This window comes from Ailuropoda melanoleuca, chromosome 13 (assembly GCF_002007445.2).
Source record: "Ailuropoda melanoleuca isolate Jingjing chromosome 13, ASM200744v2, whole genome shotgun sequence".
NCBI classification, from domain to species: domain Eukaryota; kingdom Metazoa; phylum Chordata; class Mammalia; order Carnivora; family Ursidae; genus Ailuropoda; species Ailuropoda melanoleuca.
Window position 1 is genome coordinate 91,958,419 of NC_048230.1, and position 24,654 is coordinate 91,983,072.

At 48.1% G+C, this 24,654-nt stretch overlaps 1 long non-coding RNA gene across 2 annotated transcripts in view; it reads right to left on the reverse strand.

Moving 5' to 3' along the window:
- LOC117795498 overlaps positions 1–24,654 on the reverse strand; it is a 60,516-nt gene that overhangs the window by 9,182 nt on the left and 26,680 nt on the right. The window contains exons 2-3 of one of the 2 annotated variants that reach the window (XR_004619547.1): positions 22,911–23,317; positions 20,500–20,628 (exon numbers count right to left, since the gene is read on the reverse strand). This is a non-coding gene — a long non-coding RNA (uncharacterized LOC117795498). Of the gene's footprint in view, positions 1–20,499; positions 20,629–22,910; positions 23,318–24,654 lie in introns of those variants that run through there. The other variant, XR_004619548.1, reaches the window with a different exon arrangement.

Below are 24,654 nucleotides of genomic sequence, written 5' to 3' on the forward strand. Positions count from 1 at the left end.
GTCTGCTAATACTTCGTAGCTCCTGGACATTCTCTGTGACTTCAACTGTTAATTTCTCTTCCAGGTTTAAAGCGAGGTATCTGGAGAATTTTGGAGAACTCTTTCATTTCTGACCCCTTAATTCAGGGCCTTGTGAGAAAATTGGGTCAAAAAAAGACGGAAAGGGGCCTAGAAAATATCACACGATTTTCTGTCATTCCTGCCACTCCAGCCACTACTGTACCTGCTGGAAAGCCGCCTCACCAGGATGGGCAGAGTCTCAGATGCCAGCCACACTACATGGTCCTCACGATCTGAGGGGAGGGCAGGTTTGGAAAGGCCAGAGCCGGCCCAAGTTGGTCTTTATACTCAAGCATGTGTGACAGAATTGGACTTTTGTTTGCATACTCTTCAGTTATAATTTTAAAGCCATTGCGTTCCCCATACCCTCATACCTGAATATTCAATAAGGGGAACACTGAGCACCACTTTGGGAAATTAGGAAAATGTCAACATAAATGGGGTCACCTAGCAGCGAGCCCAAGCCAGTGACTGTGTCATTTTCTAAAAAATAAGGCAAAAACAGAACTTTACCAAATCTTCATATTAAATTGACAATAGTGCGTAATTGTAATTTATAAACAAATGCACATGCACTGGGGGGACATGTGAAAAAATGTTTAGGATAAAAGATTTTATTCAGAAATGCTCAAAGAGCATAGGTGCAGACAAACACTTACGTGCATCAATAAAGTTTACCATGAAAATACCCATGCAAAGACATTTGTGAACAATCATTTTCCACTCCAGCTGCAAGGAACCTAGAGGTCATTTGCTCTGACCCCTCGTTTCACAAAGGCAACAAATCAGATCCAGAAAGATAAAGTAATTTAACCAAGCTGAAACATCCAGTTAGCAGCAGAAGCCAAACTAGAATCCAAGATGTGTGTGGATATGTGCACATGCTTAAAATCACTTATGCTTTTCTACAGATAATCACTTTTTTTTTTTAAAGAGAGAGTTAGCTTGCCGGTGAGCAAGGGGGAGTGGGGAGGGGCAGAAGGAGAAGGAGAGAATCTCAAGCAGGCCCCAACGTCCAGTGCAGAGCCCAGCGCAGGGCTTGATCTCACAGACTGAGATCATGAACTGAGCTGAAATCAAGATCCAGATGCTAAACCGACTGAGCCACCCAGGCGCCCCTACAGACAATTAACTTTTAAGGGAATCTATCCTAAGGGAATAATCTAAATTATAAACCAGTGTTTTGCATTAATAGTTATTGAAATTAAAAAAATAGGGTTTGTATTAACCCAACAATAATATTCCGGTTAAGTAAACTATCATGTAACCACATGATGATTTATTATGCATAAATTAAATTATGTTCACAAATTGCTTATGCACATAGAGGGGAATGTTTATCCTTTAACATTCAAGGTTTAAGCTTCTTTGCAGAGTGACCTCAGCATGTCTGAAACTGCACCCAAATCCACCATCTGCCACCAGTGACCCTCTCAGGGTGGTGGCATATAGATGACTTTTTTGTCCCAAATTCTTCTCTGTCTTTTCCAACTTTCTGTGATAAATATTACAGTACATTTTTAAACTGGAAAGAACATGAGAATTTGTAACTGGAGACGTGTTCTTGTGCCTCCTGACCCGGAGCGGTTTGGGGCGACCGTGCCTGTGTTCCAGCTTCTTGTCAGCACCGTGGGCCCTCCTCGGGGCACAGAGGCAGAAAGGGGGTCTCCCGCCTGACCTGGGCTTTTTACTTAGAAAGTCCTCAGTGTTTGTTCTGCACCTAGCACAAGCTTGGCATACAAAGTTGGTTCTGGGGTTCAAAGCCCCATTTTTCTGCAGTTGAAATTCCCACTTTCCTGATGTCTTTTGGTGGGTTCTCCCTGGCACGCCTCAGGGACCACCTGTGGCCATGCCCGCTGGTTGTCAGGCAAACATCTATGCATGCCTCAGGAGCAGGTGGGGCTGCCTGAGACATCTGACCTTGAATTCCTCTTTGTTTATTTCCCTAAAGCACCTCGAGATTTCACAAGTTTCGTGACACTCACTGTGATCTCCAATGGGCTTTGAAAGTTCAGCTCACAGGAGAAGGGAGGCGGAAGCAGGGATGACTCAGGCGATCCCTCCCCTCCCCTCCCTTGGCCTCAGGCATTCAGACGAAACTGGATTTTCTCCCCCCCCCCCACACATGATTTTTCCCTTTAGGGCACATGAGTTTGATATGTGGTTGAAAGCGCCCAGTTCAGACTCCATGGCCACCTGCTGAGCAAACTGCATCCTTTCCTGAGGTCTGGGTGGGCCATGGGAAGCCAGGATAAGCCACAGTCTCTGCTCTTCATGTTCATTCCTTGGAGGAATTGCTCAGGGCAGGCAATAGGCCCGAGTCACTCATTAGTCATCACGGCACGTTGCATGGTGGGCCCAGGCCGGTGGCTGGAAGGCAAGCCCGGATGCTCATGTCTGCTAAACCAATAGCACTGCCCAAGACACCGGTCTCTTCAGTAATAACCAGCCCTCACTGTTCAGACTGAGGGGGAAAACAGCAAAGCAGTTCTTTTAAGTGCCACGGAAGTTATTTAAAACAACCTTAACCCAAACTACTCTGAAATACTCTGGGAAAATGTGCCTGCTGTGCGTTGTGGAAAATACACCCTGGATAGCAGCAGAGAGCTGGACAACTCTGGACACACAGTCCTTGATGTGCTCTCCTGGGGCTTCCAGCAACACTGACAAGTTTCCACAAGGTGCCAGGTGCTCCACCAGGTAAACGGACTCCAGCTAGATTCCAGGTGGATGGGGAGGTAGGTGTGCAGAGAGTAAGACCGGCAGGTGTGGCAATGGCTGTGCTCAGTAGGTTCAATGCAGCATGGACCATGAACTCCATGGTGAGAGAGGATGCAGGCATGCTGTTCCAGGAGCTTGGGAACTCCACTGGATTTGAAAGTTCAGTTGGAGCCAGGCTTTCAGCTCTCGAGGCAACCCAAGGGATAGGAGCAGAGACCCATAGCACCTGCCACATTATGTACTGGAAACTTACAAGAGTCTCCGTAGCTCTAAAACCTGCATCATTTATTGTCCTGCACTTTACATATGTTTGTTCGCAGGCTCAGGCATGATCTGGCCCCCACCACGTCTCTGACCTCATCATCCACCCCTTCCTAGCCCCTTTGGCTTCCTGGCTTTTCTTAGAGTACATCAAGCACAAACCACCTCAGGGCCTTTGCATCTGCTATTCCCTCTGCCTGGGATTTTCTTTCTCCAGGTATTTTCATAGCTAATGCCATCAGCTCCTGCAGGCATTTACTCCCTTCACCTATTGAGGGGGGCCTCCCTTCCCCACACTATGGATAGGAATCCCATGACCCCACACTCCTGCTCACAGTCCCCTGCTATATCTTTCTCCATAGCACTTATCACCATATCAAGTCCCCAGGACAGGAACTTGCCTGCATTATTCCTGGCTCATCCTGAGTACCTAGAACAGTAACTGGTGCACACACCTCCTGGTAAACACATGTTAAATAAATAAACATCTAGGTCATCCCACTTCACTCTCATCCTCAGCTCTTTCTGATGTCCTGGGCACACAGTAGGAGTTTGATAAGTGTCGACTGATGGAATGGCCGCTTTAGCTAAAGATTCTGCAAAAAGATATTAATAATTCCAGTTAAGGTAGATAGTAAAAGCTTTTTGTTGAATCTCCAGTTGGTGGCTGGAATGCTGTCGCTGTTTGAAGGACTTGGAGGCATGGCTTGCGAGATCCCCAAGAGAAGTAGGACCTGGGGCGCCTGGGTGGCACAGCGGTTAAGTGTCTGCCTTCGGCTCAGGGCGTGGTCCCGGCGTTATGGGATCGAGCCCCATGTCAGGCTCCTCTGCTATGAGCCTGCTTCTTCCTCTCCCCCTCCCCCTGCTTGTGTTCCCTCTCTCGCTGGCTGTCTCTATCTCTGTCAAATAAACAAATAAAATCTTAAAAAAAAAAAAAAAAGAGAGAGAGAAGCAGGACCTGGCGTGCAGCCAGGCAAGAGGAATAGTGCAGAGAACAGCCGGGATTGAGATTGGGGATTGAGATTTGTTCAGGGAGTTGTGTTAGGCTGTGAAAGCAAAGCACCATTTCAATGACTTCAGAAAATCGTGTGTAGGTATTACAGCCTTCAGGGAGCTTTCAGTTTTTAAAAATCCAGAATAGTTGTAGTTGGACATCTCACAGAGCGCTTAATTCTCCTCCTGCCTTGACCTCCCTCCACCACTTTTGTCCTAATGAAATCAGATTATGTGCAACCACAAAGAGGACGTGCCATTCCCAGTGTTCAGGGTGGGGCCTCAGGCTGTGTGCAGAAGCCAGCGTGTCCTGCTGCACACCATCAGGTCGGGCACCAGGCGGCAAAATGGCATTTGCTGAGCACCGACTCTGTGCCACACCCCACTTGCATCTGTGGGAGCATTGCCTCCTTACAACCAGCTGGACAGTGAGCTTTGCTGTTATCATGTTTACATCCCCATGGCACAAATGAAGAAACTAAGACTTGCACTGGGAAAGAGACTTCCTTCTCCACATTCACACACTCAGTGAGTGATAGAGCAGAGAGTCCTTTCTTGCTCCCCTCTGCCATTCCAGAAGCTATTCTGGAAGCTGCTTACCACCTCTTGCCTTTGAGCAGGTGTCCCGAGGTCAACCTTCTCTCTGGTTCCTGGATCAAGGCAAGCACCTGTGTCTCCTGGTCCAGAGGCTGGAAGCTAAGGGAAGGGAGCTCCTTTGTGTGGCACTGCTCCTTGTCCTTTCTCACCTGCCAAGAGTGTTCCTGCCTGCCATGTTCCTGCAGTAAGGACCCTTCCCCCGTGCGGGCTGATTGCTCCAAGGATGGGCACTGACCTAAGCTGGGTCCTTCAGTCTTCAAACCAAGAACACTTCTTATTTATTTATTTATTTATTTATTATTATTTATTTATTAATCTGGGGGGCCAGGCTCTTTTTGAGCCACTTTTAAAATATACGCCATAGTATTTGGGCTAGGAGGTCATATTTCCCACCATGTACTTAAATAGGTGTTTCCTCCATCACTGTATGCTTTACTTCTCATGTAACTATCAAACCAAAATATTTACAAGTAAGCTACAAGCAGGACTCAAAAGCCAAAATGGTTTGATTTAATGACATTGACTTAATAGGACAACAGAGGAACTGTCAACTTGCTAAAATTAAATTTCAACCAACAGCATGCCTGCAAAGGACTCACGGTGCAGGTTCTCGTGAAGGTGGGAATTGGTGTCCTCTCTCCTACTTGAATCACTGGGAGCGCCCCTCTGCCAGTAGTGGCTGCAGCACCATGTGGCCCTCGCTTGGCAAGAAAGCACCATAGAACCAGAAGGATGCCCTCTGGTTTTGCTGGCACCAAGAGAGCAGTCCTGTGTGAGTGTCCCAAAGGAAATGCAGCTCCAAGGGTCCTTAGCAGTTCTGACCTATGCTGCAGCCTCCAGTCCAGAATTTTTTTTTAAAATACTTCATTTATTTGAGAGAGAGAGAGAGAGAATAAACAGAGGGAGGCAGAGGGAGAGCGAGAAGCAGGCTTCCCACTGAACAGGGACCCCAATGCGGTGCTCGATCCCAGGAGCCTGGGATCATGACCTGAGCCAAAGGCAGATGCTTAACTGACTGATCCACCCAGGCACCCCTAGAACAAACAGGCTTAACTCCTATTCCTACTTCTGTCTTTTCACCAAAAGCTGGCCTAAGGCAGAAACATTCTTGCAAGAAACAGAACCCAAGACTGAAGTCTCTGAGACATTGATCTAGACTTTTAGATTTCTTAGTATTTTTGAATTTTTAACCTCAAGCTTTCCCCCAAATATTTGTTACGTCACTTTGGGGGCATTATATTTAATACAGGGGGAAAAATTCAAACCAAAAATATCAACTTACCTCTGCTAATTTCCAAATAAAAATAAAGGGTCATCCAAATCAAATAATTCTCCAATAAGTTACTTATGTTGATATTATGAATTTGACTAGAAAACTCAGTTTTCTTTGAAAAATGGATACATCTTTGCTGTTGTATAAGAGTAATTTCTAGTCATTTCTCCAAAAAGTTTTCTCTCAGAATAAATCTCAAAAACCCTAACTGGGTGAAGGTTCTGCTTTTGAGTTCTCTGACATGGTGATCTTGGCTATGAGATAATTTACAGTCGGGGACACAGCACTCCTGGGCACCCACATAAACATTGCAGCTTTAAATCCAGGAGAGACATCTTCCATGAAGCACTCTTGGGTTTCTTTGACCTCTGATTATACTTGAAGGTAACAGTATAGTTTACAAAGCAGTGAAGGTTCAGCATGGTCAAGCAAGCCACTCAAGTCATACAGCAAATGGATAGCTTGGGTCAGGACCCAGCTCCAGTCTACTGATTCCAGTGTAATGCTTTTCCCTGAGCTAATTGAGAGGCCAGAGTTTACAGAAGTAAGGAGTTTCTTGCACAAGCAGCTGCCATCATTTCCAAAATCCTGTCATGCTGCTGGGTCGTCTGGCCATGCACAGGAGAGGCCAGCTGGTGATTCAGTGCACACCCCACACTGTGGCCACCCCTACACCTGGGTGCCAGGCGCACCTGGTTTCTCTGGCATCATGAGTCTTCAGCAACTTTCTCTATTTGTATACACATGCATTCCAAGGAAGTAGTTTCTCTGGAATTTCAAACAGTATGGGCTCCGTGGCTTAATGATCTGTTTCAAATCCTAGCTCCACCTCTTGATAGCTGTGTGACATGGGTCAAGTGACTCAAAATGAAGAAGAAAGCATCGGGGGCCACAATGACCCCAGCCATGGGGCCCTCAGTCTTGCGTCGGATGGAAGTGGCTTGGGTTCACTTCCCCCTGTTGTGGATTCCAGTGCCTGTAGGTTAGGTGGAGGGGATCCCAGGAAGCAGCATGAGGGGGCGTGGAGAAGTGAGGTAGGGAAGGGACAAGCCAACACAGATGAGCACATCTAGACCAGGTGTGGAGCACGTCTCAGAGCTGTCCAGTGAGCCAGACCTCTCCAAGTTCCGTTGCTGTTGTTTATGCATAACTCACTTATTGGCCCCGTCTCCTGCTCTAGCCTTGGGCATAGAGCCTTTGTCCAGTCATCCCTCCTACGTGGGCCAGGCACTCAAGCAAGGGATACTGGGTTTGGGTGATTTTGAACTGGAAACTTGACCTCTCTGGGGCTAGTTTCCCCACTTGGAAAATAAGGGAGTAGACTCAGATGATCCTCTAATTCCAAAAATTTCAAAGCTTGCCTTTCCACTTATGTTCTATAGCTTTGCTGATGTACTCTTATAGTGCTTCTCTCCTCAGTAGTGGGGGTCATGGCCGACTTTGAACACCCTGCATGTCAGCGGTGGGACGAACTTGGCTTATGCTTACGTGATCATGTTACGTTTGGGCTGGTGTGTAGACACGTGAGTCCATGGGGACGCCTGCCCTGGGGCATACACAATTGAATTGAGCGGGCCACCAACCACAGGCAGGCATGCCTTTCATGTTCTCAACCATGTTGCCACAGGCATTTTCCTGTTCAAGTTTGGCCTTTCCATGTCCCTGGGAGGTTAAGGGGAGCATAACTGCATTATGTGTTGGATTCGAAGGGAACGGCATTATTTTAATGGTGGTCCTGGGGAATGTTGCAGAAACCATAAGTGAAGGCTTCCATTTGGGCGTCTTTCTGGAGCAAAGTGGAAATGCCTTCACTGCCTGAGCTGGGGTGGTGGGCTGCTGTGAGTCCAAGGGAGTTCCCATTAGCGAATCTGGTATTTTGTGGTCATGGCCTTGCTGATGTCCAGGAGTCCATATGAAAAATAATCACCTGTTGGGCGTGAGCATCTTCCTCAGAGGAAGGGCTGGAACAAGGTCCGAGCCCCCACTGAGCTCTAGAGAGCCCTAGGGGAGAAGGGAAGGGATCCAGAGGATATTACAGTCTTGCCCCTCAGCACAGCAGCACCAATGCCTATCAACCACACCTCAGTCCAGACTTTACCACAGGCCGCAGCCCATGGCTTCCAAATAACCACACCTGAGCCTCACTCAGACTGTGATTTTAAGAATGTTCTCTAGCAGGGCTTGCATCCCATTGTGTGATGTCTTAACACAACCAACATGGCGGAGAAGAAGCAGGTTTTGCCCTGGCATGGGGCCTGCCTGTTTTGCAGCCGTCACTCACCCTCTGGTGGGGTCGTGGGCTGAGTGAGGAGCAGGCAATGTGGAGCCCGAGACAGATCTATGCCTAGCATCTCGAGGCCACATTAGGTGGGAAGGTTGGTGGCCAGGTGAGCACAGAATGTGGGGCGAAAGGAGCTTGAGAAATGAAAAGCAGAAGGTCTGAAACAAATACATTATCAGTTTAAGGGGAGAGCAAAGAAGAGGCTCTCATATGGGAGCAGGCCCATGGGAAACGGTGAGCAAGAGGACAGTGAGCAGGATCCCCAGGAAGACTGACCCCTGAGCCTACTAGGTGTGACACTTTTTCAGAAAAGCTGCGACTTGACCCTGGGCAGGAGGGATCCCCAGATGGCACTGAGTGGAGGTGGACAGCCATGGAGGCTGAGTGAGTGTTTCAGAATAGCTGTCCCATCAAAGGAGGCCCCAGCTTTGGCCAAAACAGGGATATGCTCTGGGCCATCCTAGGAAATGTTGGGAAAAGCAAAAACAATGTTTAGGTGAGCAGACTCTTCCTGCTCTTCTCCAGGCAACCACAGCCTCTGCTTTGGAAAGATCACCTCCACACTCAGTTATGCTAAAGTGTAAATGATATACTATACTTTTGGGGGACTGGGACCAGAATACTGTAAAAATCCCCAGGCTAGTGAATGAAATTCTGGAAGTTATAATAAATGCATCAACAAAGGGCGATAGAGATAATATTTTAATGCCAGAGACTTCCCCCTCATCCTTCAAATCACACACCACACTATGTATGTATAAAGTTGGCTTTGGGAAGAAACATTCTATGTTGACACATTAGAAACCCATTCGCAATTTTGCCTCTGAAATTCCTTTTATCCCAGTCAGGTATTGCTGCCTAACAAACCTCTCCAAGTCTGATATATAAACAACAACATTCACTTTGTTCAAATACGAGATTTGGGCACTCAGTGGAGACCTCTGGTGTCTGCTCCACTGGACTACGATGGCGGCTGGGCTGCAGGCATCCTTCACCAGTGCTGGGCTGGGGGCGCTGATTCAGCACAGGCTCCCCGGGCATCCCTCCATGTGGTCTCTGGAGCTGGAGTGTGGCAGACTTCCTACAGTCACCCAGGGCTGTCGCTCAGGGCTGCCACCCCAGGCACATGACCCAAGAGGTACAGACAGAATTTCATGCCCTTTCACAACCTAGTCTTGGAAGTGTTGCAGCATCACTTAGCTCCACCACATTTTGTTCACTGAGATGGGCACAAAGGCCCACTTGCAGGGCAAGAAGAAGGGACGTGGGCTCTGGTTTATGATGGGCACTGACGAGGAGGAGTCGCTGGAGGAACATGTGGGACCAGAAATACTGCTGGGGCCAATTTTTGGAAAATACCATCAACCTTTCTCTGCATTGCCAAAAGATAATTCCGTGGCTTAAATGTTTGTGTTTCCCCAAAATTCATATATTGAAACCGCATCCCCAATGTGAAAGTGTTAGGAGGTGAAACTTCTGGGAGGTGATTAGGTCATGAACCTGGAGCCCTCAGGAATGGGACTAGTGTTCTCATAAAGGAGACCAGACAGCTCTCTTCCCCTTCCTTCCACGTGAGGATGCAGCTCTCTGCTGCCGGGAAGGTCAACCCTCACCTGACCATGCTGGCACCTTGATCTTGGACTTCAGCATCCAGAACTGAAAGAAAAGATTTCTGTGGTTTGTTAAGCCCCACAGTCTCTGGCATTTTGCAATAGCAGCCTGAATAGACTAGGGCAATGAGTTAGACATTCTCTTGGCTTTCCCACACACTGGACTGGCTCCACATCCCACATCTCCCTTTTGTGAGAACTGTGTTAAGTATGCAGATGTGGACAGATGGGCAGATAAACGGATATACTATAGATAGAGATTGAGTTGGAGGCATACATTTCTAAGTCTTCATTATTGAGTACCCATTATGTGCCTGCACGTAGCCAGCCTACCACCTTCATATATCACCCTGATTCTTCAATAACCCTGCAAGATAGTTATTACTGTGCCCATTTTAAACAAGAGCACACTGAGGTCTAGAAAAATGAGGTAAGTTGTTCAAGTTCACACCACAGGGAAGATCTGACCTCTGCCTTGCGTGAACCCAAAGCCACATTCTTCCCATCACACCCTTCCTTACGTTGCTCTGCATGAGGGAAAGGGCAAGTGGAGAGGTCTGGGGTGATGTAGGAGACCAAGCAAGTATTGAAAGCCCACGCACTCATGGCCAGAGAGACGCAACGCAGTCCATGCCTGTTACCCGACAGCACGCCGGCTGTGTGCAAAGTGCTTTCTCAAAAGACTAACTCAGTGAGCATAGTGAGAGCTGCTATTAATATCCCCACAGGGAAGCTAACCGGCCTCCCAATTTTCTGCCGAATTTGCAGTGAGGGTGGGGAAGAAACGGCCCAGATCTTTGCTTCTGGGCTACAGATTTTCTTCCAGATGTTTCAAGCCACTCTGCTGTTCAGAATTTTCTCTCACCGTGTTGTATGGCGTGTTACAGGGGTAGGCCTCCTGATTCGTGGCATCACTGTCTAGTTACCTGCATGCAGTCGGATTCCCTGGCCCACCCTTGGGGAGCCCCTCCTAGAGCTTGGATCTGCATAGGCTGAAATGCAACCCCATGGCCTCCATCAGAAACTTCCTCTCCTTAATTTCTGGATGCTGAAACAGTCTCTGGAAAGCTGAGGCTAATTAGCAGTAACTATGGAGATAATAGGCCAAAATTCTCAAAATAGTGCTTTTGGTATGTGCCAGGGCCCGTCCTCTAGTTCTGTTCCATGGATTATAATATCCAGCTTCCCTCCACCAATGGGAGAAACTGCAGACTTCGATGACCCAAGTGAGAATCCTAGCTTCAAATGTCAAGTGACAGACACTTGGATGAGACCCCAGGACGCAGGGTGGGAAAGCCAGACAGCATCTCCTCCTGCTATTCTCTTCCATTTCACTCTCCACCACCCTACCAAGCTCATCTTCCTAAAGCATCAGTTCCCTGTGGTTCTTGCCGTGTGGATTCAAGAGCAAGCCAAGCTGCTCAAACAAGACTCGCAAGGCCAGCGTATCCACCAGAACAAAAGTCCAGTGCTCTCCCACACAACAGTGCAGTCCAGAGGGCCAGGGTGGCAGGCAGTGCTGCTCCATGGGGTCACCTGGGGTCCCAGTCTCCAGGACCCAGAGGCCCTAGGATTCCTCTGGACACCGAGATGCATCTATCTGGATGTATGCATGTCCTTCCTCACCTCTTCCATCTGCTGAGCTCAGTGCTCCCCACTAGTCACTGCATGCTGGGGTCTCTTTCCCTCCCCTAGAATCCCAGCTGGCCGTGGTGATTGGCCTGGCCAAGAGAATGGCTGAGGTGATGTTAGGGGACTTCCAAGGTGAGGTCTTAGGACCCTACATCCAAATATGGTACATTTTGAGGTACTGGAAGGTAAGACTCCAACATGTGAATTTTTAAGTGGTGGGGGACACCATTTTACCCATAACTGTGTCAATCCCATCTTGGTGCCTGCTTCTCAGAAGAACCAACCTCTCTCAGATGCTGAAGCTTAAAGTGAAACCAACATCTGCACAGTCCTGGAGGTGGAGCAAAGCACCACGTCCCGGATCTTTGGGGGTCATTCCCAGGGAGCTGTGGCTAAACCCAGATTGGAGCCAAAATCAGTCACCCGGTGAACCCCAGGGGAGAGGCCCCAGGTAGGGGCTGAGAAACAGAGAAGGCTGAGAAGAGCCAAGGCAAACAACAGGGCAAAAGAAGGAAGGACCCTTGAATCAGCTCAGGTCCTAGGCCTGGGATTGCAGATCTAACTAGGTGCCCGCCGTACAGAGAGCAGACAACATGGGTTATCAGGTGGCAGACCAGCCTGCCAGGCTACGCTGAGAGGCCTGGCCTTTGTGCACCCAGGTTTTCGTCTGTAAATGGGGCACCACCAGGGTCACTTTAGGCTGAGAGAATTTTCAACTTTAGAGCTCCCGTGTAAAGTGGACATCAGCTCCTGGGACTGGGTTGCATGGGGCCAGTGGCTGCTCACGCAACAGGACAGGACCACAGCTGAGAGGAGGCAACATTGATTTGCACAGTCACTGGGCTACAGACTCTCCTTGGCTCCCCAGCCTGGACTGTGCTGCTGCACAGGGCACTGGCCATTTCATCCAGGCATGGGAGAAGTTTCACATACTCATTTATTTATATGATACCTAGATGCCCCTGGATTGCCCAGGGAACAAAGCAGACCAGCCCCATTTCCCAGCCCCCATCTCATTCCCACTAGCATTTGGGATCAATGTGCCCATTTCAGGCAGAGGCAGGATTAGCAACAGGAAGACAGCAAGTCAGTCACACCCACTGCCAAGAGGAGCACTGTGAGGCAGGAGGAGACAACATGGCAGATGCCAGCAGGCAAACTCCTCAGTAAGATCACATCCTTCCTTCCTGTGCCTGGAACAATAAAGCTGTCTCCATGCTGGGTATACGATCCCAGAAGGCTCATCTGTCAAAGCACTGAGTTCCACAAACTGTGAATGTGTCAGGAGAGAGGGTACCACCCAGCAAGATGGTGTGATGGCCTCTGCCCATCATCTCTCCTCCTCCAGAGCTGAGGCTGTGCCTGCATGCACACTGCCAACCCAGCGGCCAGCCACCCACCCGCCATAACCCACCAGAGCATGCATGTGGGACAAAGCAGAGCTGGTTTCCTGCTCTATACCTCAAGGCTTTCCCACCTCCCCAGGGTCAAACTCAACTCCTACCTTGCCAACCCACCTGAGGCTGCTCTCTCTTGGCATGCCCGTTCATCAAATGGTCCTCTCTCTCCCATTCACCTCCTGGCATCCCAGTCCCTCCACCCTGCATGTTCAATTCTCTCCAGCAGCCCTGTTCCTTTCCCGCCCAGGCCACCTCCATGCTGGCCCAGATGGTGGCCATGGACACCAAATGGGTCACCCCATTCCCCCTTGCCCTGTGGCTTGTGTCCCAGTAGCATGCAAAGTAGTCCTTTCAGAGTACCTCTGAGATGGCCACACAGCTCTGTGACAAAATTCCCCAGCTTCTCTCACACTTGGGTCAGAATCCCAAGTCCTTTTGATAGCTTCCCTGGGCCACCCTAAGTCCCTTTCCTGCCCCACCCGCCCTCCACTTCCACAGCACACGGGTCTCCTCAATGTTCCTAGAATCCTCACGGCCTTGCCCCACCACCTCCTGACACAGCCTGGCTCAGCACCTGCCCAAAGGATTCCATCTCCTGCCCCTACACTCCTTTGCTTTCCCACATAGCCCTTATTTTCTCTGCTTACTGTCTGTTGCCATCCTAGAATGAAGACCTCTCAAGGACCAAGATTTTTGTTCCGTCCATGATATTTGCAGCACCCGGAGCTGACCCCAGCAGGGAGGCACTGGTCAATGCTGTTGGATTGTAAGTTCATGAATGAAGTATATGAGTTAAAAGCACGGAGATGTGATAGCTTCAGGAGTTGCTCCCAGATGCCCCACGAGGGGTGATGGAGGATGGTCACGGTCCCCCCTCCCTGAGGGCCCCACCAGCGGTGACAGAGGGTGGTCACAACCTTCTCTCCCCATGCCTGCAGCACACTCGCAAGGAGCTTGAGAGCAGACTTGCCCTGCAGTGTCCGTGGCTGTGAACACCAGAGAAGTTGCCATGTGGCCTCACCCTGAGGTCCTCCACATGATATGGGATGATGTGAGATCATAGAGCCCAATGGTCAAGAAAGAATTCTTGAGATTTTCTTTTTTTTTTTTTTGGTGCCAAAAGGTGATTTTATTATAGCACGGGGACAGGACCCGTGGGCAGAAAGAGCTGCACTAAGGTTGTGAGGGGTGATGGGTTATATACTTTTTCATTAGTGGGGGTTAGGAACAGCGCAAGTCTCTAAGGAATTTGGAAGCAAGGCTTTCTCAGGACCTTGAGGGGCTAGCTACCATTAAGATAAGGTTACTTTTAGTCTTTAATAAAACATAAGCATTAAGGGACTAAGGCAGCCATGAGTTCCTTGACGAAGGTCACACTTGGCACATTTCAGGTTATCTATCAGTGGGCAGTAAGCTGTAAAGAGATTTAATTTAAGCTACATTCTCTTGCCTTTGTTTCCTTCATCACACCCAGTGGGTGTCTGCCCACCAGCCACTGTGATGGAGTCCGGAGGCAGCCTTCTCTGAGGCCTTCTGCTTGGGGCTTGGCTCAGCCCCCAGAACAACACTCACCCAAGGGCCTGGGATCAGTAGAGACCTCCCCATCACTGAGATGACCCTGAGATGAGTCCCACCCAGTTCCTTAGAGGGACCTGTGGCACCCATCCCAGGAGTAACCTGCTCATTGACACACTTGCACCACATCCTCCCTCCCCAGGCCGGCTTCCCTCACCTGTGCATCTGGGGACCACCTCCCAAGTAAGCTACCTGCACCCAAGCCCTTGTCCCAGGATCTGTTTTGTGGGGAGGTGGGTTGATGGGTGCTGACTAAGAAAGCCCCCAGCACTAGGCTATGCCCAGAGTGCACAGGGCTCCTCGTGGCCTCAGGGTTCCTGGCAGCTCCAACGTGAGCCTCTTGTGGGCAGAATTCGGTTGTTTCAACATCAACTCTCTTAGGAGGGTCCCTGCTATGCTGCCACGTTTTGCGACTGTTTGTGAAAGGAAGAAATTCCCAAAGTCTCTTCACCTCCCATGGAACAGGGAGAAGTAAGCATGCAGGAGTGACCAAACTCAACTGCACATTTTCAGCATGTACCCCTTGGCTAGGAGCACACGGGCGGGCTGTGCTCTCTGCTCCACACTGGGCAGCAGGCACAGGGACTGGCAAGCAGCTGGCACTCAGGAAACATCGGCTGCTTGAATAGATGAATCCCACCACCTGGAACTGTGGGAGGCAAACTTCTGGCATGATCTATACAGGCTGCTCCTAATTCCTCCCTTCTTTTAGCAGCACTCCCAGACCCTGCCACAGTTAGGGATCTGTGCCCTCTCACTAGGTGTCCTAGTGTGAACCACTGTGACCTCCCCCTCCTCCCCAGGATGCTGTCTTCTCTCAGCTTCCTGGATCTGCTCCTGATTTCCCCCCAACTCCCTGGAGCCCCTTCTCCATCTATCAAGCTGATGGGAGTGACCAGCTGATGGAGAAACAAACACGAGAGCAGCTTTCCCCAAATCCTAGAAGCCAAATTTTCCTCCAGGAAGCAATGGTCTGCCTATTGGTGAAGTGAGTAGGGAGGGGTGGTGGTGCTGGATGTTGGTCCTAGCAGCCCTGGATGCTGCCCTGAGGATAGGGCTTGAAAGGGCTGCACTCAGAGACAGTGAAAGGTAAGGTAAAAAATTCCCACTCCTTCGTGTCCCCTCCACTTCCTCCCAGCTGAGCACATGGGTGCCCAAGCCCCTTGCCTGCAGAATGGTTGTCATCCCTGTCCTGCTTCTCACCATGACCTCTCCCACATGTCCTCAAGGACAACTCCAGAGATTCTTCCTCCATGATTTCTAAACTCGATGGTAAATATGTCCCCCTTTGGAAACTCAGGACCCTGCTCATTTTCTCCCTCATAATACAGATGCACACGGAAATGTCTTATAACCCTGTTGTATCAGTTAGCAATTGCTGTGTAACAAACCCTCCCAGGACTCCAACAGTGCTCATATATTATTGTAATCTGAATGTCTGAGGGCCAGGGGACATTGGCCAATATCAGCTGGGCTCATGTGTGCTTCGACAGGGTCAGAAGCTCTGCTCCAGGCTGTCTGGCTGAGCCCAAATCCAAGGGCACATGTCCATCCTGTGCTTTCTGTCACATCATGTTCACTAACACGTCTCTGGCAAAGCCAGTCTCATGGCCAAGCCAGGGGTCAGGAGTCAGGACAGTCACTCTGCCCAGGTGGGAAGGCCCAGCAAAGTCACCTGGCAGAGGGAGTCCAGGGAGGAGTATAGAATTTGGCCAGGAATGCACCCACCATATCTATGAACCTATGGTTCCTTGAGGAGTGGAGACAGTGCAGCTGACCTGCACAGTTTTCTATAATTCGCACTGGGCGTTCACAGACTGCTGGCAAGGTAGGATTTCTTGTGTTATTTTGTTTTGGTCTGGTCTACTTTTGGTTTCTTGTGTTGTTTTACCATTTTATAGAGGAAGCCACTTACATCCAGAGAGAGAAGGTGTTCTGACCAAGGTCTGTAGCGAGGAGGTGACAGGGCCCTGGAGTTGGGACAGGAGGCTAACCTCTCCCTGGATCTCAGGAGCATTCCATGTATTCTGATATGCTTTGTTAGCTCGCCAGACATCACAGTGTGGTCCTTGGATGAGTGACCCACAGCTGCCTCAGTGTTGGGAATTCATTGCCAATTATAAATTATGAGCAAGACTTTTTGACGTTGTAGGCTACAATGGGGAAAACACATCTGTGTTTCTATGATAGATTCCAAAGATTTGAATGTTATCTAATTTGATTTGTGTTAACTTTATCTTCAAAACTGGTCTGCAGAGATAAAGCTGTGGAAACGTGTGTGGGGTGGGGGTGGACTGGAGTGTTTACAGATAGCTGACGTGCTTGATCTTAGTTGTGTAACTTGTACACAGCTCTACAAGGAAATACCGTGTAATGTGGTCCCCTTGTTAAGTTTCAGCATCTAGCATGCATAGGCCAGAGGCCACTGCTGTTCACTGCTCACACAGAAACCCGCTGGGCACGTCCACCAAAGCGTGTTAAAGACCAGGCAACGGCTGTGCTGTGGCAAGAGCTGTGTGAGGTGCTGGAAGTCCATGTGGTTATTTTCACAAGACAAAAAACAAATAACACTAGTTGTGTGCATCATAAAATCAGGAACTCATCCATTTCCCCAGCTATCTGGGTGGTTTCAGCTGGGGTGGAAGGTATATGTGTAACTAGCAAATGGTGTTCCAAAGAGGCTGGACATCTGTCTGTACATCCCCACAGCCATGGAGGAGAGACCTGCTCCCTAGTCTTGGCAGCACCTGGGATGGGCAATCTTTCAGTTTGAGCCATGTTTGTGGGTATGCTGGTATCTCACTGTGAATTCCAGTTTGTATTCAGGAAAAACAATAAATGAACTACTTACCTTTAAGAAACGTCAGTCCTTTTAGGGTTGAATATTAAACCTCAACTTCAAAAAAACAAAACAAAACAAAACAAAAAAACTGGTGTAATCTCTTAATAAAAAAATACAACCAAGTAATTAAAAAAAAAAAAAAAAACTTCAGTCCATTAGGGCTACTCTAGCAAAATACCAGACGCGGTGTCAGAGGGAGGCTTATAAACCACAGAAGCTTATTTCTCACAGAGCCAGAGGCTGGAAGTCTGAGGTCAAGTGGCCAGGGTGGTTGGGCGAGGGGCCTCTTCCAGGTCAGAGGCTTCTCCTTGTATCCCCATATGATGGAAGGGGTTAGGGATCCCTCTGGAGCCTATTTTATAAGGTACTAAGGGGGCTCCAATGCCAGGGTTCCACCTTATGACCCAAGCACCTCCCAAAGGTCCACCTCCTAAAACTCTCACACTGGTGTTGAGATTTCAATATATGAATGGGGGGGAAGGACAGGAACATTCAGTCCATAGCACCACTGACACACACAACACCACTTTGGATCTCAAAATCATTACACAGAGTGAAATATGTCAGAACAGAATTGCACATGTGATTCATTCACATAGAATGAAGACGAATCTCTAATGACTAAACACTGGTCAGGGGTCACGTGTGTCCGGAAATGAGAGGGTCTGGTCTCCAAAGGGACAGAGAGATCTTCTGGAGTTGATGAAAATGTTCAGTATCCTGACAGGGCTGGTGGTACCACAGGTGTATGCAGCCATCCGAATTCCCTGAATGATACATTTTAAATGTACACTTTAAATGGATGTAGTTGAAAAAATGCCATTGGTATTTTGATTGGGGTGGTGTTGAAAGTATAGAGTGCTCTGGGTAGCATAGACATTTTAACAATGTTTATTCTTCCGATCCATGAGCATGGAATGTTTTTCCATTTTTTGTGTGTGTCTTCTTCTATTTCTTTCATACGTGTTCTGTAGTTTCTAGAGTCTAGATCCTTTACTTCTTTGGTTAGGTTTATTCCAAGGTATCTTATGGTTTTTGGTGTTATTGTAAATGGAATCAATTCCCTAATTTTTCTTTCTACAGTTACATTGTTAGTGTATAGGAAAGCAACTGATTTCTGTGCATTGATTTTGTATCCTGCCATATTATTGAATTGTTGTATGAGTTCTAGTAATTTCGAGATGGAGTTTTTTGGGTTCTCCACATAAAGCATCATGTCAAGATCTGGAACAAACAATCCTAAAATTTGTATGGAACCAGAAAAGACCCTGAATCACCAAGGAAATGTTGAAAAAGAAAAACAAAGCTGAGGGCATCATGTTGCCTGATTTCGAACTATGTTACAAAGCTGTGATCACCAAGACAGCATGGTACTAGCACAAAAACAAACACATAGATCAATGGAACAGAATAGAGAGCCCAGATATGTACCCTCAACTCTGTGGTTAACTAATCTTTGACAAAGCAGGTAAAAATATCCAATGGAAAAAAGACAGTCTGTTCAATATATGGTGCTGGGAAAATTGGACAGCTATATACAGAAGAATGAAACTCAACCATTCTCTTACACCATACACAAAGATAAACTCTAAGTGGATGAAAGACCTCAATGTAAGATGGAAATCCATCAAAATCCTAGAGGAGAACATAGGCAGCAACCTCTTTGACATCAGCCACAGCAACTTCTTTCAAGACACATCCCCAAAGGCAAGGGGAACAAAAGCAAAAATGAACTTTTGGAACTTCATCAAGACAGAAATCTTCTGCACAGCAAAGGAAACAGTAAACAAAACAAAGAGACAAACCATGGAATGGGAGAAAATATTTACAAATGATACTACAGATAAAGGGCTGGAATCCAAGATCTATAAAGAACTTCTCAAACTCAACACCCCCCAAAAAAATAACCAAGTCAAAAAATGGGCATAAGACATGAACAGACACTTCTGCAAAGAAGACATGCAAATAATTAACAGACATGAAAAGATGTTCAACATCATTAGCCATCAGGGAAATTCAAATCAAAACCACAGTGAGATACCACCTTATATGAGTTAGGATGGCAAAAATTAATGAGGCAGGAAACAACAAATGTTGGAGAGGATGTACAGAAAGGGAAACACTCTTACGCTGTTGGTGGCAATGCAAGTTGGTGCAGCCACTTTGGAAAACAGTATGGAAGTTCCTCAAAAAGTTAAAAATAGAGCTACCCTAAGACCAGCAATCACACTACTAGGTATTTACTCCAAAGATACAGATATAGTGGAAAGAAGGGCCACATGCACCCCAATGTTCATAGCAGCAATGTCCACAATAGTCAAACTGTGGAAGGAGCTGAGATGCCCTTCAACAGATGAATGGATAAAGAAGATATGGTCCATATGTACAATGGACTATTACTCAGCCATCAGAAAGGATGAATACCCACCATTTGCATCGACATGGTTTGAACTGGAGGGGATTATGCTAAGTGAAATGACTTAAGCAGAGAAAGACAATAATCATATGGTTTCTCTTATATGTGGAACATAAAGAATAGCAGGGAGGACATTAGGAGAAGGAAGGGGAAAATGAAGAGGGGGAAATCAGAGGGGGAGACGAACCATGAGAGACTATGGACCACCGGGGAAAAAACTGAAGGTTTCAGAGGGGAGGGAGTGGGGGAATGTGTTAAGCCCAGTGATGGATATTAAGGAGGGCACGTATTGCATGGGGCACTGGGTGTTTTATGCAAGCAATGAATCATGGAACACTACATCAAAAACTAATGATGTACTGTATGGTGACTAACATAACATAATAATAAAAAATAAATAGTTTATTGGCCATTAATTATTTCTCAATAAAGTTTATAAGAAAAAAAACAACTCTGCTCTAGACACAGAAAGAGCAGTGCCCATCTTCCTATTCTGTAAGCAGACTAATATTAGTGATAATAATAGTAATAATAATAAAAATAACGGTAAAAAGCTAACTAGTTCTTATTTTGTCCCAGGCACTGAATATATTTTGTACATTTCACCTCCAGTTCTCCTAGCAACTGATGAGGAAGGCTGTGTTATCAGCCCTGTTGTACAGACTGGGTAAGTGAGGCACAGAGACATCATGTGACTTACCCAATATCATACAGCTAATTAGCACCAGAGCCAGGATTCAAACACCAGCTGCCAAGCTCTGAATTGGCACTGCTCAATAATACTCAGAAGACAAGCATTTGAGTACAGAGACTTGGAAGCCCAGGTGGACCCCACCTTCGGATGTACTTCTCCACGTTGGCCCCATCAACTAAGACCTTTGCCTGGGATGCGTTTCCTCTTCAGAAAGGCAGGCCCCCTGGTGCAGGTGAACACTGGGGCTCCTCTCTCTCCTCTTCTTTCAGTGAGCTGATCAGGACAGAAGGACAGACGGAAAAACAACACTCACCCTCCACCGTGTGGCCGGCTGTCTCTCTCACTTGCAGGGGAAGGGTGGAGTTCACCAAGGATGCTAGGGTGGCTGCCCTTTCCCCATGTGATGACCTTGATAGGACTCTGAAAGCTGAGGATGTGAGTGTCCTTGACTACACTTGCAGCAAAGAAGGACCCCAGTAAGAGTCCCACTGTGTGCTGGGTGCCGGCCCTAGGAGTAGAGCGGTGAACATGGACTGGAGACCCTCCTTGTAGCACCCGTTGGGACTGGGTTTCCAGGAGTAGGCCACACACAAGCATTCAGGGGCCATGGAGGGCCCTCTCTGTCCCAGGTGCCCACTGTCTGCCCCTGCCTAGGATGTGTCCCTGAAGTAAGGGTGACCTTGGAAGGCAGAGGTGAGCTTGAAAATTGGAGACAGAGGCAAGGAAGGAGAAGAGCCCTTCTAGGGCCATTCACAGAGGCCAGGTGCCATGGCCTGCAGTCACCCTGCAAACGTAGGGTCTCCATCATTACGTCATCCGAAGAAGACACAGTCAGCATGTCCCCTGACTGCAGAGAAGCCACTGACTGCCCACAGCCTCCTCAGCCCGTTCAGTTCTCTCCATGCACTGAGCTCCAGCATGGGATATTTTCCTTCTCTACTTTTATAAAACACATCCAGGAGGTGGAAGTGTGGGGTTCTCAAACTGTAGTTTGCCCCAAAATGGACACAGGCTTTAGTTAAAATCCCAGATTTCCGTGCCCCATCCTGCCCCCACACCTGATCTGATTTGAAGGGAAAGCGGGGAGCCCAGAAAGGGGTCTTTGTAACCTACTTCCTGGTGATTCCTCTTCACGTGCCCTTGGACCACACTTCAGGAGCCAGACTCAGACCATTAGGACCTGGCGGGTCCCGGGGTCTCTGGCTGTGCCGCTCAGACCTTTGCAGGGCCTAAGCTGGGAAGGAGGTAAGGGGGGGTGGACAAGGGCAGGGCCCCCCTTCTCACCCCAAACAGATCATGTTGTTTCTGTGTTTTTATACTGGATCTTGCAGATATTAAGGTAAAAAAGTATGAGATTAGTGATTTAAAAATAAAGTATGGGGGGCGCCTGGGGGGCGCAGTCATTAAGCATCTGCCTTCGGCTCAGGGCGTGATCCCAGCATTCTGGTATTGAGCCCCATATCAGGCTCCTCTGCTAGGAGCCTGCTTCTTCCTCTCCCACTCCCCCTGCTTGTGTTCCCTCTCTCCCTGGCTGTCTCTCTCTGTCAAATAAATAAATAAAATCTTAAAAAAAAAAAGTTTGGAAAAAACAAATCCCATCCAACAGTGTCACTCTGTGGACAAGATACCAAAGCTCAGATGGCAAGGCAGGTGGTGTGGCGGTGAGACATTGGGCATTGTGGGTCACTCTGCAGCCTAGGTATATGGGGCTCACCTTGGAGCCTGAGTCCTGGTCCCTAAAGGGCAGATAACATCGCCTGCCTCAGTGTCAGGGAGTATGTGCACAGTCTGTGTGGCAGCCCTCAGCAGACTCCATTCCAGGCCTTGCCCGCAATCTGGAGGCAGCCATTCCCCCCATTTCTCAGCCCAAGGCTCGGTCCACCGAGTACTGTGGGAAGCAGAAGGAGGCTGAAGATGCAGTCCGCCCTGGAGACACTTCTGCATAACTCAGGGGACAACACACTGCCTGGCCCTTCTCTAGGTCATGCCGTGGGAGTGCTGCTGAGGGTGGGGCAGTGGGCAGGCTTTTTGAGGAGATGAGGCACAGTCTTTCTGAGCAGGGCAAGTTCTTGGGGTGGGATTAGGGAAACATGTGGGGCACAGAGCATGGGGTTTAGAAGCTCTGGGTCACAGGAGTTTGGAGGCAATTAAGCTTCTCAGCCCGTGTTTTAGGTAATGCTGAAGCTGGTCTGTGGACAGAGGGTGACACTTGCAGAGTGACCTGTGATCAAGAAGCTCTGACCCAAAAACGCTAGAGATGATGGGTGTCACCTCCTTGTTTTGGGCCCCATCTGCAGCCCCTCAGTACTCCTCATCCAGAGTGCCCTGGGCTCCCTGAGACTAACATCCCTGGCAAGAGGCCTGACCCAGTGAGAGACGAGGGCCTGGGCACAAATATCCCAACCTTGTCACTGCAACAGAACTTAGGCCCAGCAAGACAGAGCCCCAGGGGTGCTCTGCTCACAGAAGCAGCTGTTCGAGCTCCCTTATGTCCCCACCTCATCCCTTTGCTTCCCAGCAGACACTTACAGGTTTCAACTTCCAAGCTAACTTACCTCAGGGGAAGCTTAGGGGGTCCCAGCCTGAGACACAGGTCCTCTGTGAGTCAGGCTCATGCCCCAGCCTGCACCCAGCCCAGAGGATGGAATGGGTGCCGATGTGGGATCCATCATCTCACCCTTCAGGGAATGAGGCCCTCCAACTCACATGCAGGGGAGAGGCAAACATTGTTATCAGCAGAAGTAAAAAGAACTAGGAAGGCAAATGGTTTGCCAAAACTTCCACACGGCTTATCAGGTCCTTTTGCTTCTTCAGTGTTTTCAGCTTCCTGTGACACACTTTCCCCACAGCCCCAGAAGAGCAGAAGCGTGGGGGACAAAATTCAGAGGGCCATCTTCAAGTGGCCCAACATTCCAGGCTTCCCACATCATAGGCTTGGAAAATGTAGGCCGGGCTTGGTTTTCTGAGGAACAATGCAACAGTGTTAGAGAAGTCAGAAGATGTGAATCCCAACAAAATTTCCTTTGACTCCATTTCCTTGACAAGGATCTGAGTACAAAGAAATAAACCAGGCCTACAAACACTATAACTAAGTGTAAAATGGTTATCTTTCACTTTTCTGGCAGGATTGGGCAAGATGTTGTCCTTGAATCATGTATTTCCCACGGTAAGTCAATAGATAGTCCATTAAAAAAAAAACTAAAGTTTCAGTATTTTGTCAAATAAATGTGTGTGTAGTTGCATGCTCCACTGGCTGATTAAACACACATTACCATATTAAAGTCACTAACAATCCCTAACTCAAGACAACTGTTTCATATTAAAGTACTGTTTTCCAAACTCAGTGAACCATGGCATCTTTTCCTTTTTTAAAATAACACTTTTTAAAAACTGAAGTGTAATTGACACATAACATTATATTAGTATCAGGTATACAATGTAATGATTCAATATTCGTATACGTTGTTCAATGATCATCTGGTTAAATCTACCATCATTCTCCTAAAAACTTACAAATTTTTTTCTTGTGATGAAAACTTTCAAGAAAGTAAAACCGTTAATGTCCTATAGGCACTGTTGTTCCGAGAAATGCAGTTTGGAGAACCCTGGGCTTCACAGGTCATGCTGTCGGTTCCATCAACAGGCCGTGCATTGAGTGCCCCGTGTGGTGCGCCTGTGGCTCGGCTGGCTGGGGATAACCGAAGCCATCTGCAAGTGCTCGGACTGATTCCCCAGTCTTAATCCAGATGTTTGGCATCCTGACCAGCATGGAGAGGCTAGCATCCAGCGTTTGTGCTATTGTGGGTCATGCAGTGACCTCTTTTAGGCATTCCTAAAGCACAATAGAGAATAGCCCAATTTTCTACTTCTCCACGAATTGGTGAATTCTTCCGTAATTGAACAATTCAGCCACACAAGCGTTGCATGTGTCTGCTACAGTGGGCAGCTGTCATATTCATCAGATCGACATGGTGTCCATGAGCTTAAATTGACCTTAACCCTCAGGACCCTTCCGATAATCTCAGAATCTCAACACGGCCAACAATTCCTTCAACACATAAAAGGACTGGTCAGGCCTTCTGAGAATCACCAGGAGCTGGCAAGTGACTGACTGCCCTCCTAGGCAAGCACAGATAATGCTACCGTGGCCCTTTCCTTTTCTGGGTAAGTCCCTGCTTCTTGTCATTATATTGTCAGCACAATGACTGTTTATTTTCTGGTTGTGTGGATCATGCACTATTTAATTTCCCGGCTCTTATCTTCTTTGTCCACACCCAAGAGAAACAGCGCATACATCAA